The sequence below is a fragment of the Lycorma delicatula genome, chromosome 1 (assembly GCF_047948215.1).
Source record: "Lycorma delicatula isolate Av1 chromosome 1, ASM4794821v1, whole genome shotgun sequence".
Classification (NCBI taxonomy): domain Eukaryota; kingdom Metazoa; phylum Arthropoda; class Insecta; order Hemiptera; family Fulgoridae; genus Lycorma; species Lycorma delicatula.
In genome coordinates this window covers 15,749,059-15,768,160 of record NC_134455.1, presented here as the reverse complement: position 1 = coordinate 15,768,160, position 19,102 = coordinate 15,749,059, and the positions used below count along the sequence as shown (strand labels likewise).

Below are 19,102 nucleotides of genomic sequence, written 5' to 3'. Positions count from 1 at the left end.
TTTAGGTTAAAATTAAATAAAATGTTATTCTACTGATTAAACTTCAGCAATTTTCAATTTACTTGCTACTTTGTTACATCCGCTTTAATTTCCTTGAAGCTCTGATTCGACATACTTAATTATCTTTCGTCTCAACCGTTCCGTTTAGATAAAATAATCATAAAATCTCTGTAAATATATTCAATATATACAGGAATTCCAAGATTTAAAATTAGCAAACCTTTCATCGTATCTGTGAAAGCTTTGCAAAGAAAATTTGTTTATGTTGTAGACAAATTTAACATTTTTCGCATGCTCTATAACAAAAAGAAAAAATTAAGAAACTACAGATAAATAAATTTTAAGATTTTTTTTATTAATATAGCATAAGCATAATAAAATTTTTATACAAAATACATCTAAGTTACAAAAATTGTAATTCAACTTTTTAAGTTCAATTATGTATTCTCTGAGATCAATTTAACGATATTTAGGCTAGATAAATCTTATTCAAACAAACATTCTTAAGTACGCACTTAAAAAAAGTAGAAGTGGATTTTATAAGCACTCTCTACTTATTTAATCGTCATTATAAAAATGAGGGTGCTAGAGAGTTATATTCAAATTCATATATTTTATTTTCAGTTTTAGTAGTGTTATAGTAATTAAAAGGTTTAAGTATATAATTACTTATACTTAAAAAAACTAACGAATTTACATTATCGTAAACTAATTATACCCAATGAAAGTAAATATGTATATATTCTAAATTTTATTTATTTGAACGAATAAAATTAATTTTGTTGTTGTAATAGGTTTACGGTTAATGAAATACCTTTAGTGAGAAGACTCCAAAATTAACTGAATATTTTTTTAATAAATATACATTACATATCTGTAATTATGATTTTAAAAGATGTTTTCAAGATTACAACCCAGTTTCTTCAGTATTATTGAAGTTACTCATATATCAAACTTGAGAAATTTTACATATAAGTAATAGAAACTTTTTTTGAAATAAAAAACTAAAAAAAAAAAACGTTTTTAAATATAATTAAATTTAAAGAGTGTCCCAAGAAGGAATCCACTTGATCAATCAATTTCGTTAATCAAAATAAATTTCCTTATTAAGATGAAAAGAAACAATTTTAAGAATCTAACTACAATCAACTTAAGTTTGGGTAAAACATAAAGCAAACTGATGTGATATTTATGTTTAGGTAAGTAACTGAACCAAACTTGTTATTTAAGAAAATACATAAACAAAAGTTGAAAACTTTATTACTCCATGACTGACTTGGATGAGAATTTTATTATGTTATGTAGGGTTATCATTTATTTTTTTCATCCAAAATGTACAAGGTGTCAACTCGGTGAGGCTAAACATTTTTCAATCTCTACAAAATTGGAATGTCATATTCTCATGCAAATCTTTTTAACTTTATTCAGTAATTTATTCAACTATCAAAAATAACAAAGAATCATTGGGTTATGAATTTGAAAAAAAATCGTAGATAATTAAGGTCAACCAAACAACTGAGTGCAGAAAGCGCTATCCTATAAATGATGTAATTAATTAATTAGAAGAGTAAATGTAATTTTTTTAAATTATTCAAACAAAATCATGAAAAAAGTGATGTATAGACTTTTTAAATAACAACTATTATTCTAAATAAATGAAAATACGCTTCCAGCATAATATTTCAAGCCCAAAATACAGTTTTTTTCATATTTTTAAATTAGTTGAGTTATTACTTTAACTCGTAAAAATTAAGAATTCGACATATTCAGACAACAGAAAATTTACAAATATATTAAAATGAATATTTTATTTATATTCTGTATGAATATGGATGAAGTATTCATTTTAATATTTATTAAACAGATAGCGTAATCGCTTTATGAATGCCGCGTAAACAGGAGCGTTATCCAGTACTGAGGAATAAATTGGTTTAAACATACCTTCTAAGAAGGTATTTAGAAAGTGGAACATAATTTATTAAATTATTTATATAACAGAAGAGAAAGAACTCACACATTTTGTGATGAAAGGAATCAATAACTGCTAAAATAGAAACGTTTTAAACTATTAAGTTTTAATTATATCACAAGAATTCTATTAGCGATTTGGAAATATTTATTTGTTTTATATTATAGGCAACATAAAAAAATCATATAAATGATCTGAGTTCGAATCCTAGCTACGCCACAGACATTTCTCTGGTTATCATTTTTTTATATTTTAATGTACAAGCTGAAATAGATTCAACCTTATTGATTTGAAACAGTATAATGCATATTAATAGATATATTAATATTTAATTCTATTAAAGCAATTTTACATTCAACAATACAAAACAAATTAACCTTGTTTCGTTGTCAGATTTAAAGTACAGTAATAATGATTAGCAAAAAAAAGTAAGTCAGAACTTACGACAAAATGAAACAGGAAGCAGTAGGCAGAAAAAACTGGATTCATCAGTAGCAAAATAAAAGGAAAAACTTCCCGCTTCATTTGTCAGTTGGGTCTAATCTTTCACACTGGTCATTTGTTCTCAGGAAAGTTAGAAGTATGATTCTGTCTACAGTAGATCACTGGAACGAAATAACTCACCCTAAAAACTGAAAGGCAGGATCAGTTTTTGTAGACATTACTGAGTCAGTTTGCAACGTCCGAGTACTGAAATTTCGTGAAAAATGTTAGATAATAAATCAATTGGATTAAGGAAATAAATAAAGCACTATTTCAATGTATATATATATATGGTAAAAATTTCGACCAATAAATAGGTGAAGAACAAATTCGTTTTTATTATAGGCGATAAATTCATCAGTTACCTTATGTCATTATAAACAATTTAAATTCAATGTATTTAATTTTAATACCTCGCAAGTAAAATTAATATCATTGTATGTTCAAGTTATCACAAATAAAGCAAACAGAACGATCGCTATACAATTACTCCTACCTATACCTACCTTACATAGAGGCTTCAGAAATTAGAATATAGCTAAATGTAAGCTACAACTTGAGCAGTTACTTAAAAATATATTGTCTTTTAGATCTCAAAAAACATCATACAAACCATTTTCAATTGCGTTAAAAGAGATTTAAGTAATATAAATACCTTATAACACAAATCATGCCATGTCGTTTTTGTAAGCCTTTATGTTTCAATTTTTATCTCACCGTTATTTAATTTTCAGAATAAGAATTGTATATTGTGGAATTTTATTATTTGTATCTGAATAAAATATTGGGTTTCCGTTGAATATTCAGAAAATAAACAGTTATCTTTAATCGTTTTCTAATAATACTTACCTTACCTATAAATAATTATTTTTCATTATTTCAATAAAGTCTTTTCGCTACATCTAATTTTCTATACAACATATTAAAAAGAAAACATTATACTTTCATATTTGTGTAATTCGATTACGCTGCATCACTCCCTATGATGATATCAAATCTAGTGTTCGAGTTGTATAGATTATTTTTTTCTTCTTTTTTTCCCTGCCCCCCCGGGAGTCGGATCCGCAACTAAACATAAACTCGGCTCTGAGGAATGCCATAGCTTCTAACTATCTTGTCGGGAACAAAGTTCCCGCCAGGTAGCTGGGACTCAGTCGTTTAGGCGCAATGTCTCTTCAAACTGCCAACAGTGGCCAAGTCCCTAAGCCACGAAGGCTTCCGAAGCACCGCCATGTACTGATAATTCTCAACTCCAAACGCCACGTCATTAATCCAGGCGGAGCCAACACCTTCGTCCAAACCGTTAGTACCATCAACAAGGGTGGACGACCGGAATATGTCCTCGGGCCAGCTCTTAATGACTAGCTGTTTAAGATGGGCATCAGGGACCCCATTTTCGCCCGCCTGCCGCAGCTACTCAAGCGACCAAGTCATAGCGCGTCCCAATCCCCCTTCGAGGTGCCTCATTATAGACAATTTAGTATGTCTGTGTAGCTTCGTCCTTCACACTCGACCGAACATGTTGGCGCTCCTGAAGACCCTCTTCTAGCCGGCCTAAAACTTCCTCAAAAGACTTCAACATACGAACCAGCTCCCTCAAATTACGAAGCAGAAGCCTCATATTGTGAGCAGAACACTTCTGTTTCAGAAGAGACAACTCTGTACTTATTCCACGTCGTTGTCCTGCAAATCCTTCTTCCCCCATAGCATTAATGTCCATCGACGTATCATATCTCTTCAAGTCAGAGGTCCCTCCGCAGAATATAGGGAACTCCAACCGGCCCGAGACTTCTTCTTTCCCTCAGAGGCTGGAGAGAACCACGTAGTCGATGCTTACCTCGAAGCCTAATCGACCCCTTACCATCATCCTTGTCGTCACCCAACCATGTCGGGAGAGCCGGAAAATTTATTTCGTAGTCCTTAGCGGACGAATCAGTCGAGCCAACAACCCTCTTCTGGCGGCGAACTTGTGCCTCTCCAGTCTTCTTCGATTTACTTCTTGAAAGCAAGCGATCGGCACGCCGAATCTCCGCTATAACCATCTGTTCAATAATCTCACCACCATTGCTGTCTGACAGAACTTTCTGCACAGTGACCTCGTAACAGGAGAAAATCCCTCCACATCAATCGGGACGTCACCCTCAAGTCCGCCTGGATATGCCGTAACAATTTATTATCCAAATATGTATCATATACACATGTTACAAAAATAAAATAATTTAAATAAAATTATTCTCATAAAATTCGACTTAACAGACCACATAAGACAAAGATAAACAGATATCTATATTGTCTTTGACGAAATCAATATTGTGTAACCAAACAAACAGTGCTTGGTTACGGTAGGTAAACAAGTAAAAACAAAACGAACGGAAAAAAAAACAGCAACAACACAAAAGAAAATAACAATAAATAAGAGAAAAACGAAAAACAACACAAAACCCTAGTAAAAACTTAAAAATACGGAGCGCGAGAAGAACACCTACGAACGTACTCACAGCTGATTTTTTATTGAATATTAGTCATAATTAATTACATTCAAATATAATTAGTAGTTTTTTCGTAGTATGAGTTCCTTAGTCTTATCACACGTTTGCTGTAAGCTTCATGATAAAAATTCAAACCGAAGATAAATAAATGATATTAATTTGCAGTAAGATGAAATCTAAAATTAGACAATGAAGTACATCCTGACTTCGTCTCACTATAAAAATATTATGATGAAGAATAATGGATGATTTTTATCCGCATATAAACGAGAAACTCGTTTTTTGTTAACAGTAGTATGTTTATTTGAATATAACTGACAGCATATCGGAGAAGGTTAGTAAACCTGGAAAATTCTAAATGGGAAAAGTTGAACTGTTATATTTTATTCTTGGATTCCAGCAATAATGACTAATTAATTAAGTTTCTGATAAATACTTCCAGATGTACTAATTTGAAATTAATACTAGTTAGATTATTTCTTTTTTTTTACTTAAAAATATTCATGACGAGAATATAATGTAGCGAACATACATGCAGATAAAATTGGCAAAAGATTTTCCCGATTACAAATAAATGTAATATATAACGATAAGTCTATAAGTGATGAATAGTATTTGTTCTACAAGTTTTACCATTGCAAATAAAAAAAAAAAGATTTACAAAGTCAAAGAAAAAGAAAACCCAAAAACAAAACAATGAAAACTTCATTTATGTGAATTAAAAGTACATGTAAAGAAAACTGTGTGTTTAAATATGAATTTGAATGTTTAATTAAAAAAAATATATATAACATATATAAGAGAAACTTGGACGATCCGAGTATCTGAGAAGAAAAGATTAGAAGCTTTTGAAATGTGGTGCTATAGGAGAATGTTAAAAATCAGATGGGTGGATAAAGTGACAAATGAAGATGTATTGCGGCAAATAGATGAAGAAAGAAGCATTTGGAAAAATATAGTTAAAAGGAGAGATAGACTTATAGGCCACATACTAAGTTATCCTGGAATAGTCGCTTTAATATTGGAAGGACAGGTAGAAGGAAAAAATTGTGCAGGCTGGCCACGTTAGGAATATGCAAAGAAAATTGTTAGGGATATAGGATGTAGAGGGTATACTGAAATGAAACTATTAGCACTAGATAGGAAATCTTGGAGAGCTGCATCAAACCAGTCAAATGACTGAAGACAAAAAATATATATATATATATATATTTTATTTTTACATACAGGATTATACATGTAAAAAAATGTTTCATATAATTAATTTAAAAATATATCTACGACTACTGCTTGCTAATTCTATGCCTATCTTAATTCTTTCTATCTCTAAAATTAATTTCTTGGCTGATTTGCCTATTTCTTAAGTTCAAACAGTGTTGAAATAGTAAAGATTTTAATTTCTATTACAACCGTTGTACCGGTTTAAAACCAAAAAAACTTATAATACCATAGAATACACACGAAGAAAAATTATTTAAAAAATAAATTTCATTGGGATAGTGATTACATATTTTCTGATTAAGTACTGTGTTTGTTGTCTGTAAATGGTTGATAGAAATGTCAAAAAAAAAAAACTTATTAGGAAGAGAGTATGAAATAAACCCTATTTTCTTTATCCTTTGAAGAAGTCTCGATGATATTTCCGTCTCACTAAAAGTAAAGAAAAGATAGGCTCTACGCCATAAATGTGAATATCAAAAGGAGATTTGACTCGTATTCACAAGATCACATGTTGCTTCTTCTTAAGTTCACGACAGGTAAAGTTCTATCCATTGGAGTCGCAGTTATTCGTCTTTAAAAGAAGATATTTTCTGTTTTCTAGAAAACTAGTTACTCATCACAGTAATTCTTTTTTTTTAATCCTTACTCCAAACATTATCGCTGTATCAAAGTAAGTTAAAATACATAATTTCTTGTATTTAAAATTTTGTTATTAATAATCAAATTTACTGAACAACAATCCACGAACTGTTAATTGATGTAACTATGACTAAAATTGATATCAAGATAAATAAATTTATGTTTTTTCATAACATGTACTAAGATAAATTTCTCGGTTATCTCTTTGTTTGTTTTTCAATAAATAATATTTTGGCCTTCGTTTTATCTACTCAAAAATTAAAAAAATAACTACATTCTTGTCTTCGCTTGAATTGAAATTACAATTATTAACGCATAATTTCTTCATATTAAATCGGACATACAGTCGTAATCGAATACACCAAAAAAAAGTAAGTGAATTTATACGTGTATTATATATTTATTTGGAATAATTTTAGTGGAAATATATGCAGATATGAAGGTCTGTTTTATAACTTTTTATATTTGTTATGGAGATATAATAAAGAAATTCAATTATATATTTCTGTGGGACACTGCTACACATATTTTCATTGTTTAGAAAGAAAAAAAAATATAAGATAAAATTATTTCCTATAAACAAGTGATTGATTAAACTATTTTAAATAGTCAAAAAAGATGACAAAAACTTAAAAAATTAGCTATACAAATGTCAAAACAATAAACCAATTTTATTTAAAAATAAATCTTACTAAAAAGAATTAAAGTAATTTTATTTTCATAGTAATCTTATTTTCAGATAATAAATCTCTCACTTTAGAAATATTTAACTCGGAGTTTTTATGGTTTGAATTGTTTTTTAATCTAAAGAAAAACAATGGGACTTATGCAGCGTAAAGTACTTGCTTGGGTAACAGAAGAAAACTACGTAAAACTTTTTTCACTGCAGTTAGTAATATATTTTTTCATACGAATTAACTTTTGTGTAAGGGTTTCTACCCTGACAGGAATTAATTTTCAAGTTAGTTAAGATAATGAAGTATTATAGGAAGTAATAAAATAATATGGCAACATTATATAAATATATATAATAATAATAGTAACATACATGATTTGGTTTATTTAAGAGAGTAACTTGAATTTATATAAGAGATTGGTCCAAAACCTATTACATATAGAATATTAATATACTTCGGTAAGATGTAAAAGAAATAAAAATAATAATAATTCGAGCATTACTGCTCTCATACAGAGATTATGTTTGCAGAATTGTGGGAATTACACCAATTTCCGTTTTAAACTTTGAACTATCAAGAGTAAAAACATTCATTGAAAATATGATAACAATAAAACATATAATATTTCATACGGTAACTCGAATGTATTATTATCGATCAAACGATTGATTATCTGATTTTATAACAAAAACTGCTGTATAGGGAACATATTTTAACAAAATAGATCCCCTTACCCCAATCAATTCGATAAGGTTAATCTTTACGTTGATTTCATTTTGAAAATCGTTCCAAGTAAAAATTATCGAAGGGTATCAAGTTATAACTATCAAATAGAATTACTATGTAAATAGAATTTGTAAATCAGATGATTTTCTCCATCGTGTCTGGATATGTATTATAGAAACTTAACAGAATAATGTTGGAAATTTAAATGTAGAAATATTTTTATAAATTAATAAATTATAAATTGTTTATTCAATTCAACGTTCACTTTTTACTCCCAAGTAAATCTCACTTTGTTCTCAGTAAATCTAACTATCTTTAATTATTATTTTCTTTGTTCGGAGTAATCGTTAAAATTTTGATGAGTCGAAGAAATGTTATAAAAAAATCGTAAACATCTTCAGGACCTTTTTATTGTTGACTGCAATAGCTGGCTTGCATAAAAGAAATACAGATTTTTAACAAAAGGTTTGGGATGCGCAAGAGAACAAAGATTCTCGTGCTCTTCTAGCATCTTGATTAGTTGTATCCAATAAAAACTCCCCACCCGCTTTTATTATCAACTTTTGTATTGTTTGCCTTAAAAACCAGATGTATCTAAAGAGAAGAAATTCCTGTCATGAAGTTTCTAAAATGACTCTCCTTTTGTATCTATAGCTTATACAACTTAAGAACTTGCTTTATTCCTGTACGTTTTAGAAATAAAATATGTCTTTTACTATTTTTAGGAAAATTATTGATTTTTCTGCCACTTGGTTTGTAAACCGTATTATTAAATCTAACAAGAATTAATATTAAAAATAAAATTTGGACATCTATAAATTAGGTAATTTAAGATTTAGTTAAATGGAGTTTTTATAAAATAAAAAAACAGGATTTTACGTCATGTAATTTACAAATGATAAATGAACTTCCAAAAAGCCTAGATATTTGTTAAAATTCATGTATCTATTTTATCCGGTTTGACTGTTTTTTTTTTTGTTTTTTTTTTTACAGTTTTCAGCATTCAAATCTTTATCCAGTGGTAAAATAAATTGAACGGTGCATATTTATTATTATTTCATATTAAAATACATCACTATTATAAGTTTTTATCTAAGAGAAACCACTAAGCCACTGAAGTAAGTGAAAAATTATATTAAGTTCCTCAAGGATAGTTAAATACATGTACATATTTCTACCAATGTTTTACTTTACATTTGAGACCAGGGTTTATTGCAATTACACGAGGATAATAAATGAAAACGTATTGCAATGATAATTAATCTGGTAGTATATTTTGTAAATCTATGCTTAATAAAATCTGTTCGTTTAGGCAGTTCTAGATATTCATTAAAACTTCTACTTTTCGTAATTTTCAAATTTCAATTCCCTCACGATTAATCTTTTACAGTATCTTTTATATTTTTTTAGTATTTGTTAGTATTTTTATATTTATTTCTGTTATACGAATTTTGCTATGTATATCTACTAAATATCAAAACCAATTACCCTCACATCGATTCTAAAAATTTTGATTAAAATCAGGTATTTCTAGATTGTTAAGTGTTCAATATAATAAGTGTTAAGGACTTAATATAGTTTTTTGTAATCAGTACTGAAGGACAGAAGCTACTGCGAAAAATTTCAGAACTGTAATTCATTTAATTTTGATTCATTTCCAAAAGAACGCAAATCAATTTGTTAGTATATCGAATAAATTTAAAAAAACTAGCTTGCTGAACCGAGCAAATGTTTGACCCCATTTATCAAAGCCAAATTTCTGGGGAAAATTGAAATTCTATAATTAAAAAAAAAATCATAATACAATTAGTATAAGACTATATAGAAACTTTATCAAAAAATATTTTAGACAATTACATAAATACGACTTTCAAAATATTTCAATAATATCAGTTATTTTAACCCAAAATTTACGAAATGGAAGAGAGAATCTATGTTTGTTTTAAAAACAGCTTGAATTTTTAAAAGCAATCTAAGTATACATAAATTCTTAGGAAATTAAAATTCATCTAATTTAATTCTTTCTCTGTTTCCTTTTTTCATACATATAAATAAAAAAAAATGCTGATAACACAGTTTTTTTTTTAATTCAACCCTACCACCTGGGCCGGATCTACGACAAAGCAAAGCACAGCCCAGAGGGTTTTCTACTCAAACACGCCTCCCCGTCTACCGGTCATAAGTCTAGTCCGACAGGTCAGCCCGCCGGTTAGATCATTTCATTTCCTGCCTCTAACCCCTAGGGCGAGGTATCAAAGCTCGACTATGTTGTTCCCGGACTCCACCCTAGAAGCCGGGACTCGGTCTTGACGCCAATGCCTGTAGTGAGAGCACCCTATGCAGGGCACTCACACAGGGTCTTGGTCTTTTTCACAAAGGGATGAGAGAGTCCCAGTGCCTCATCACTGCCGCCCATCCGTGCAAGCACAGATGAACGGCAGCTCCGCAGGGGGCTGTCCTTCAACCCCTCGCCACCCCATCATCCCTGGCTTTGTGCTGGAGTATCCATATCACAAAGTCAGTTACCGCACGAAACCTCTCTGCCTCTGATAACATACAGTCTATGATTGCTGATAACACAGTTGTAGGGTTTTCTCGTCACGCGGCTTTTCTCTGATGCAAGGCTTACACACACAACTTTATTTACAATATTTGTCGTTATATTTATATATATAATTTAATTACAATGACGTAAAGATCCGGTTAAAACCGCATATGTTAAAATTAGACCGATATTTCCCTTCTAAAGCAGATCTCCAATAGCGCTATAGAAAGTAATAATTACCAGTTAAAATAATTCATTTTATTTTATAGTTACAGAAAGTGTTATAGGATGCTGAAATCATCCATTATTTGTTTAATAAACAAAATTAATGGTTGTAACATCTTTTTGAATAATAAAATAAGGTTTTGTTTATATTAATTAACTACATGGCCTAAAGCAAAAGCACATTATCTTTGTCTTTTATAATCTCCCGCATTTGAAAATAAAAGAAAATTTTCTAAAATGAAAAACTAGGTTGACAAAATTTCAAGATGTAAGTAAAACTTGCAGTTGAAAAATAAATCGTTCATCATCGTAATATTTATACTAGGATTTTTACTTAAAAAAAAAAAAAAAGTAATAACGTTTTTAATAGAACCAGATATCTGATGAAAATGAAATCAATAAAACAATTTAATTTTTATCTTTTTATATTTTATTGAATGTGCCTCATTCTAGTTTTTTGTCATTTCAGAAAATAAGAAAATGATTGAATCAGGTTATTTGTAAACAGGCTATTAAAAATGATAGAGGAGGATTACAGTAGTAATTAGGTTGTGCGTTTGAAATCAATGAACGTTTTAATAGGAAATCTAAGTCAGTAGTTAGAAGTAAACCTATTAGAAAAAAAGGTGAGAGGCTTCCATGTAAAGCACAACAAAATAAAAATATTGTAAAATTTTTAGAACCATTCACCTCGCCTGTACAAGCAGCCTTCAATAAACTCAAACAAAATGAAGTCATTTTAATTATTCGAAAGAACCTCACATTTTCCAGTTCAGAATAAAATGGATTCAAGCCATCGAATAATATTAACATACAATTCAATATGACTTAGAAGAAATAAATAAAACAAACTTCAATGTGTGGGAAGTTAAGCGCAAACGATTAATTGTAGTATCTAGTTGAAAGTCGGATTTTAATTTATGTTTCAAAAATTAAATTAAAGATCCTTTCTTTTTATATTATTCATTGTACCTTCAATAAATGACTTTTTTATGCAAGAAGAATAAACACAGAATTATCCTTAATTTTATTATCGCTCCTGTCGTAATAATAATTAGTTTTACTATTATTACTGTAGCATTGTTTTGCTGTATAACTTAAAATAGTAAGCCAGAAGGATTAGTTCAGGAAATAGTAGCTTATAAGCTTTTAGTGTATGGTTTTAAGTTAAATACTTTACCGTTACTGTTACAAGTAAAGCGCTTGAAACTGCCGTATGTTATTCCCTGCTCTTAACTCTTCGACACTCATCCCGTCTATAGGAACTCTAAACAAAGCACTCTAGTGCTTTACGCTGCTGCTTATTTTATACCTTTCTTATATTTCCAACTTTTTACTATTTTCAGTTCATACCTATTTATTCTACTAATAATTGTATATTTTAATGGCTAATAATCGTGTAATATACACATCTTTTTTAATATTAAAACGTATAATACGACGTCAATGTGAGGTACGTTATAAATTATTAAAATATAAAATACAGCTTAACGCTATATAAATAATTCTATGTACTTTAATTTACATTCCTGTGGGTTTAATACATAAGTTTTCTTTATGTCTGTTATTGATTTTTTTATGTTAGCTCCGACTGGCGCCATAGCGCTTCTTGTTGTCAAATTAACAGATGTCATTATGTGATATAAAAATTCATGCAGTTAATTATCCTGGACAAAACGAAACATGAATTATGGATTTACAACTACTTACCTACAACAGCGAAATCAAACAAACTTTATACAAAAATGATTTTTATGTTCGAATGTAACTACAGAAAATATTTTGAAAAAGGCATTTGGATAATCAATAACAAAAATTGTAACTTTTATTAAAAGCAAGTTCATCTTAAATTACTCTTTACCAACTTTAATAATGAAAGTGGTCATAAAATAATACACCACGTTTTATTTACATGATAAAAATTATTCTTGACCAAATGCTGCAATGTCTCCCAAGAATTATTGAAAATAATGTTTTTTGAAGGATTGAGTTCAGATAATAAACCAACCATCTTTAAAATTAAAATGGTATCAATTTTTATTAATTTGCATTGGTAAGCTAAGGTAATTCAAAATTCTGGTTTGACTTTTCATTGTAGTTTTTTGTATTTAATAATTTACTATTTCACACATTTTGTGAGAATTGAAAATTGTATGCGTTAGTCAGACCTGTCGCTAGGAAATGAGATACTAAATGTTTAGCCCGTTTAAAATATCAGCCTGAATGTGATTCAACCAGGAATTAACTAATCATTTCACTGCAACTGATTAAATATTTTGAAGTTGCATTTTAATAGTAAACACAGAATTTTTACTGTATTTTTTTTTTTAATAAATTTATCGTTTTACGTTAATATTTTCTCAGCATCGTATAAATTATCGGTTTTTTTTTTAGCTTTCTATAATGAATCTAAGGTTATATTTCTTTAACGTAAATAAATATAAATATCTTTATTTACTTAGGAAAACAATTTTAATTTAAATGTCTGAAAGTAACAAGTAAAAAAAAAAAAAAAAACTTACGGAAAAATGTTTAGTTTTGCACAGTTTCATATTAGATTAATATTATTTATTATGGCCCTTGATATATGTAGTATGAAGATATATAAATTTTAATTCCGCTTTCCATCCAATGTAGAGTTAATTATTAAGTTGTAGCGCTTTCGGAAGTTATTTTTACATGTTCAGGAAGATCTGATAAACTTGTATAAAATTATTCATTTCACATATTAATTTGGTGTAGATTAAAATTAAAATAAAATAAAATTTCCATAAATATAACAATCGATCTTAAATTTATAAAATAAGTCATTCATTTGTACGTCTATTCGATAAAGGCGTAAATTATAATTTTTATTATTAATTACATTGGTTAGTAAGCGGAATTATAATTTATATATTTTCATTTAGATGCCAAACAAAACATTAGCTTGTTAACCAATGATTATGATTACAAAAGTCTTAATGAATGGCAAAATCGTTTAGTAGAAAAAAAAACAAATTATCCGAATGGTAATCCATAATCATTAGCGGTGCTGTTTATTACTTGACAGGGACACCGAATAATAATGGAATGATATTATCCCATGAAGGTAAAGTAGTTTTACAATTTAAGATTTGTTTTATAATCAATTAATGTTGTTTTTTTTTATTATATGTTCCATCATATGAGGCAGCTCTTTTTACCACAATCTTAAATTTAGGATTTCTAAACCAGTCTTTTGTTTAAAACAGAACGGATTTTTTTTTTTCAAGCAACTAATCATTCATAATAAAATGTTTTAATACCGGTTGTATGTTACTGCTATATAATGTGTGTATATTATTTGAAAAAGGTTTTACGTATTGTACAATGAAATTCCTTTTTCTATCTTTTAAGGACAGATGTAATTATTAGGTGCTTAAAGTCATTTCTACGCGTTACAACTGACGTTACTTTCACTAGCTTTTCATTGTTTTGGTTTCTACTATACTTTTTCTGTAACTTGATACAAAAATATTCTTTTATAGGACTAACTAGAAATCCGTCTACTTCTGATATTATTTTTAACAATATTGTTACTATTAAATTCGATTCAGAATTAATAAAAGAAAGACAAGCAACACAACCCACCGGGTTGGTCTAGTGGTGAACGCGTCTTCCCAAATCAGCTGATTTGGAAGTCGAGAGTTCCAGCGTTCAAGTCCTAGTAAAGCCAGCTATTTTTACACGGACATGAATACTAGATCGTGGATACCGGTGTTCTTTGGTGGTTGGGTTTCAATTAACCACACATCTCAGGTATGGTCGAACTGTGAATGTACAAGACTACACTTCATTCACACTCATACATATCATCCTCATTCATCCTCTGAAGTATTATCTAAACGGTAGTTACCGGAGGCTAAACAGGAAAAAGAAAGAAAAGGAAAGACAAGCAACACATTTTGTTATCTTATTGAATATAACACAGCGAAAAGCAAACTGGAAACGAAAATACAACTCTGTATTTACGTACGCACAGTAACGATCGGATCTATAGAACTTTATTTAACATAATTTTAATCATGTTTCTTTTACACATATCATTCACTCATTTTTTTCTCTTTGTAATATACTACTTTTCTCACACTTCTTGTTCTTTTTTATCAAATAATTAAACATACTACTAATTAATTTATAAAAATTGATGTAAATCATGTATTTTTATATAATATGTTCAGAAGTGGACTCCAGTTTGGTAGCGTTATCATTTTATGATTTGTCAGTGAATTGAGTGAATTATTTTGCTGTGGTTTTGTTTATCACTATAGCGGTATTTAAAATTCATCAAATTCATTATTCTGATAAGGTTTGTACAAGTTTAATTAAGCGATTATTAATTAATAATACAAATTCTATTTAACCTACCAAATTCCTCTTTAAGTTCCCGATTTCCTTAATAACATCTATAATGAAATTATTAATATAATTTAAATCGTTTATTTTAAACAGCGATTAAAATTTTTCATCAATAATTTGGGTGATTATTTTATCATCCACCCAAAAGTTAAGAATCCATTCTTGTAGTCTGAACACACTTAAATCTCTTCAATGCTAAGGGATACGTTTCAGAGCGAGAATTTTAAAAATTATCAACTGTCAAATATTTTTGCAAAAAGTCAGATATTTAAAACTGTATTTCTGAAATTCTATTATCTACATTTATTGAGTTTAATAATAAATAATTATTAATTTATACATATTAAAAATATTATAGTTATATGATTATATGATATCAATACTGAAAATTTTTTAGGAAGTAAGATCTATAATTACACATATAATGCTTCTCACGTTAGCTGCAGTTCCCCTGAATGATTCATTTTGTTTACCATATTCTTTAAATCCAGTTATACTAAGTGTATCTTCTACCTCGTAACCATATCTTTGCCAGAAAAAATTGTGCTAGACAACACAAACTTTGACAATGCTTGCAGCAAAATTGGGTTTCAAATTTATACACCGATAAAGAATTTTCCATTTATTGCTGAATATACCGAACGCGCATTCGATATATCTGCGAGCTTGCATACAGAGGAATTGAGCATTTTTTTGTTAAGTTACAGCCTCCATATGGTCGAATTAGAAGTTTATCAAGACGAATGCTTCATCTCCGATTAAAAAAATAGGTTATCTTAGGACTTGACGTCTCTGGGCGACACCTTTCTGATTGTATATGTTTATTTTTTGTTCTCTTCCACTGGAAGGAGTTGTCAAAAATGTTGGAATCCCAATCATTTCCATAACTCCCAATGTTAATTATAAACAGACCGGGAATCCAAATCTGCCACCGCTATTAGAATCACCGAAGAATAACTTTTGTAATTAAATTACATCGAGTCAATGGATTCATAAATCTTATATGTTTCCCGCCTACAGCTCCAATGAGCAATGCGGGAAAGTTACCTTTTTTCCTTGAACCGCTCGCCAGATTCCTGAAATAATTAATGAAGTGATTATCAGTTAATTAATATAGATGTAATTAGCTACCATAATTTATCTTCATAATTGTAACGATACTATTCTTACATTTCAATGTATTTAGTCTTGATATAAAATTCAGAATGATATTTAGATATTAAATTTAAAATTTAAATTTTAGGCATTTTAAAACATTTTCTTAAGACAATTATTTCACGTATTCAATAACCATATCTATGGTTATTCTTGAATAGTTTAATATTTTTCTGTTACAGCAAGACGGATTTATTAATCTGATTAATTCATTTTGTGTATTACGGCAAGATTGTGATGTAAAAATGGATGAATATAAAAGATTCATTCCTAGAATCTCGTAAGTAAGAAAAATTTACAACTGGATCTGCAGCATCGACTTCAAAACAATAAATGTGTATAATAGCTGAAATTCTTACTGAAAGTATGTACGAATAGCCAAACTGAAGATTCCATGTCATCTGAATTACAAAAATTTTATGCTACAAATGAGCAACTTCAAAGTTAATGGTTTGAAAACACAATGATTGAGTATAGAACATCCCAATGTATTCCAGCAAATGCTAACCAATAAGAAAAGCAATAATACCAAAAAAAGTTGTTTTTTTTTTTTTTAGAATTGAATAGGTACTCTTAAGGAGAAACCGGATCATCATCTATCGTGGTTTAATGACGATGATAATGATGTATTAAAATTCCAGTTGGAGTGTCGAACATAATTAAAACCTTTAAGCAGCGGAAAAAGTCGTGATCTATAAGTATTTTAAGCAACTGAAAGCTCACATTTTAACAACGTAATCTCGCCAATACGTACAACTGATGCAAGGAACAACAACGCAATATGGTCCTTAGCATCGCTTAGCTCCTTAAATCAGGAGGCAAATACGTAACAGAAATTACGGCCTGTTAATCCAGTTGTGAATACAACTATGCAGATTTCATCCGGTAGCCACTGTAACTAAAGAGATGGTCAGCAGTTCTTAAATTCACCCTACAGCCCATCAGAAGTATCTGAAAATTCTAAAGCATCAATGGACTTCACTACGTAAATTATCTAATTCTATAATTTACTTTCAATAAACTTTATGTACATTATTTCGAGAAAAAAAAATTTATTACCTATTTTATTGTATTTTTTGATTTCTTCAAATTATTTTCGTTAGTCAATTTACATAGTTTTGTGTAATGAAATCAAATAAATTAATTAAAAATAATCTTAAGTGTTTCTTAATAAAATTACACTTACTTGATTGTAACCGCAAAATTTTTTTAGGCGGATGCTCTCTGTCATGAAAGCGTTTTTGTGAAAAAAAGAATCCTTCAATCACTCTTATTACTGCTCAAAAATTGATACAATTATTACAAAATAAGTGAAAAAAAATCATAAATAAATTGATAAAAATCATATTACATAAAAATCCTCACAATCGTTTCTCTTTATATTTACTGGGTCATACCGCTGAAGTTTATTCCACCTTCGTTTTTTAATCGGAGATTTAAAAACATAATCGCTATAATGTGTTCACGCTCAATGTACATAATGTGACTAACCCAGTTTTATTATGTACATAATAAAGTGTGATTAACCGTACATTTGTGGAAGAGCGCGTTTATACGCCAAATTATATAAACGGCGCCTCGCTGACGGCCACCGTGCATCAGTGAAACAAGTCTGTTAGATTGTATGTACGAGTATATTAGACGTGCTTTAACCTGTCCGTATGATCACGTTATTAAAAGTAATATAGAATAGTAAATAAGTTTTAATTACACATATAGCTAAAGTTATTCCGGCATCCTATGTGATTGTTAATATGAAATGAACTTTATTTTACATTCAGCATTATGTCTAGACATTCTATATAATTTAAGATGACATACGAAGGCGGTAGTATATTTTTCCCCCATATGTTATATTTAGTAATAATTATGTAAAATTACAGATTTGTACAGTAAATTTTATATCCTTGTACGAAGGAAACAGAGTACTGTAATCGCAAAAAATCTCGGTTTACAAATTTCAATGGAAATATCCATTTTGACCATCCCTGAATCCATTTTGATTAGATTCGGCGTAACATCTGTACGTACGTACATATGTACCTCGTATAACTCAAAAACGATTAGCCGTAGAATGTTTAAATTTTGGATTTAGGAGTGTTGTAACATCTAGTGGTGCACCCCCATTTTGATTGAAATTGACCAGACAAAATATATCAAATAGCCCAAAATCGAAAAGAAAATTTGGATTTTGAACGTTTTCTTAACTGCAGTAGTAAGCCCTCATTGAGAGCTTTTTAAAGATATATCATAGGTAGTACTTACTTTCAATGGTATCAAAGTTATAGCTAAATAAGCTTTTAATTAATGAAATATTTGGATTTAGCAAGGGAAGGCTTTATCGGTTCAAATCCGACTTCATCTCCTTTTTTTGTTAAGGTTTTTTTTAGTTTAAAATATAAAGATTTATTAATAATTATTTTCAGATTGTAAAAAAAAATACAATAAAAAATAATTCAATAACAAAATTAAAAAATTTTTAAAAAAATCGGAAGTTATTAGTGAATTAAAATTTATGTACTTTTCATTTAAAAAAAAAAAATTGTATAATTATTATAAGGAACAGCTTATTGTTTTTTGTATTTTTTATTTC

The 19,102-nt window shown here is 29.0% G+C and overlaps 1 protein-coding gene across 1 annotated transcript in view; it reads right to left on the bottom strand.

Annotated features, from left to right (window-relative positions):
- Positions 1–19,102, bottom strand: part of LOC142331417 (octopamine receptor beta-1R-like) — a 222,084-nt gene that overhangs the window by 165,553 nt on the left and 37,429 nt on the right. The window lies entirely within an intron of this gene.